Source organism: Scylla paramamosain, chromosome 41, assembly GCF_035594125.1.
Source record: "Scylla paramamosain isolate STU-SP2022 chromosome 41, ASM3559412v1, whole genome shotgun sequence".
Lineage (NCBI taxonomy): Eukaryota > Metazoa > Arthropoda > Malacostraca > Decapoda > Portunidae > Scylla > Scylla paramamosain.
This window is the reverse complement of record NC_087191.1, coordinates 13,669,467-13,671,966: the sequence shown is the minus strand read 5'-3', so window position 1 is coordinate 13,671,966 and position 2,500 is coordinate 13,669,467. Positions and strand designations below refer to the sequence as shown.

Sequence of the window (2,500 nt, the reverse complement as noted above, 5' to 3'; positions counted from 1 at the left end):
TCTCTCTCTCTCTCTCTCTCTCTCTCTCTCTCTCTCTCTCTCTCTCTCTCTCTCTCTCTCTCACGCAAACTTTTCCCATAAATCACCACTGTTCTCAATATTTCAAAGTCTTTTCTTTAATATGCATTCAACCCTTTCTCTTTTCTTTCCACCTTGATTATTTTTCCCATTTCTTTTACTACTTTTACTTAGAATCAATATCATTTGGTAACTTAATCGTTTATTTTCACATTTATATTTTCTTCCTTATTTAAATGTATATCTAGCCAATTATTCGTGTCTTTAATTTACTTTAACTAATTGTATATTCTTTTGTTTTCATTTCTAGGTCAAAATTTTCTTTCACAACTTCCAGAAACATATATCTTAAATTAATCAAGTGAATTTTACCCTTTACTTTTATCCCAAGCCTTTCCGTTCACTCTATTTTACCAGTCCATAAGAATATAAGTAAAGGAAAACAGCAAAAAGCCATCAGGCCTACACGTGGCAGTCCCTGTATCAACTGTACCTATCTATCCCCACCTGTCATCACCATCCATTAATCCATTTTTCAAAGCTCCCTATTGACTCGGCACTAACACCCAGGTTATTGAGTCTGTTCCTACCCACTACCACTCTGGGAACTAATAACTCCCTATATCTAAGTCCATCAAGATTGAATCCACACGTGACTCATTAAGCACCCTCAGTTAACTTATACAGGGAGAAGTAATAGATGAAAGGAAGAGTATAAAGTAATTATCTATACATATTTAACAGCTAAAGAAGACATACCTCCGCTGAAGTCACAATAAAGTCCAGGAATCAATCTCCGTTGACTTACACAAGAGAGATGTAGCATTGTCTTATAGGTAGAGTAAAAAATTAATCATTAGTTCTCACACACACGTTCACGTAAGCTAAGAGGAAGCAGACCTCATTAAAGTCATAGTGAAGCTTGCAAAGAGGAGAGAGACTTGGCTGGGATAGAAAGAGAAGTGTGAAATAATTCGAAATATTCATGCACATTGGAACCTGTTAACAGAATGAACCCTTGTGTAATGAAACGTGGGATGTATTCACCGTAGACTTATAGAAGGAAGAGGCACTCAGCTGGGATAGGGAAGTATGAAATAACCCTGAAATAAGAACAGCAATACAATCTAATCCTTTGTTCGCCCACATTTAAACAAGTTACGTGCCCTCTAGTAATGAAACGTGGGATGTATTCACCGTAGACTTACACAAGCGATGACTACTACGTGAATAACTGACATGAATAAGAACCAAGAAATCTCCACGTACTTTGAAACGAGCTAACAGAATGAACCCTCCAGTAATGAAATGTGGGAAGTATTCTCCGTAGACTTTCACAGGCAGTACCCTGAGGAATGCCGTGGGAGTAAAGGGAGGTGGGTGACAAACCTGCCTCGACTGACTGACCTTCTCTAACACCACTGTATAGCAATAGTAAAGAGCTTGTGTTCCTCTGTCTTGTCTTACCAGTGTCATAATAACTCTCTTGAAATGATAAATGATGAATAAAAGAACGGATAAATGGAGGAATAGAAGGAAACAAGAATAAAAAAAAAGACTAAATTTCTGTGCTTTGTGAAACCTCTCTTGAAACGAAGGAAGGATGGATGGTAGAGAAGAGAAGGATGGAAGGAATGAAAGGAGGAATGAGGGAAGGAAGATAGAAAGGAAGAAAGACAGGAGATAAGGAAAAGCAATAATTTTTCCAGCATTATGAAACCTCTTTTGGAAGGACAGAAAAAAAGAGGAAGTAAAGAATATGATTAAATTAAAGAAAGAAGGAACAGAGGAAAGGGAAAAAATAATGTTCTCTAAAGCAACGTACGAACAAATGAAGGGAATAAATAAGGGAAACAAATTTTGAAAGAAGAAATAATAAGAAAAAAATGTTAAAGAAAGAGATGAAAGAGGAGAATATTAAAAGTGTGAGTCAATAATGAAGAAAAGAACTTAATTAACTGTGAGAGAATTAGAATAAAGTTTACATAGGTTGAATCTCTCTCTCTCTCTCTCTCTCTCTCTCTCTCTCTCTCTCTCTCTCTCTCTCTCTCTCTCTCTCTCTCTCTCTCTCTCTCTCTCTCTCTCTCAGGTGACAAAGTTCCAGAGTTATCACTACACTACTACTACTGCTACTACTACTACTACTACTACTACTACTACTACTACTACTACTACTACTACTACTTAACCGTACTTGTTCAGGCATTTTTCTTCCCTAAACAACGTGCTAACCTCTCCTCCTCCTCTTCCTCCTCCTCCTCCTCCTCCTCCATAAGCCAAACTTCCCATATTCACAGTTTTTAAAGAAGTTTGCTGCTACTACTACTACTACTACTACTATCTGCTCTTAACTACCTGTTTCTAAACTATTAATATCTTTTAGCAATATATATATCTTCTGTTCTTTTTTATTCTTCTCCTCCTCCTCCTCCTCCTCCTCCTCCTCCTCCTCATTTCACTACCACTTCTAATACTATTTTCG

The 2,500-nt window shown here is 37.1% G+C and overlaps 1 protein-coding gene across 2 annotated transcripts in view; it reads left to right on the top strand.

Moving 5' to 3' along the window:
* Window positions 1–2,500, top strand: part of LOC135093102 (synaptic vesicular amine transporter-like) — a 34,683-nt gene that overhangs the window by 645 nt on the left and 31,538 nt on the right. The window lies entirely within an intron of this gene.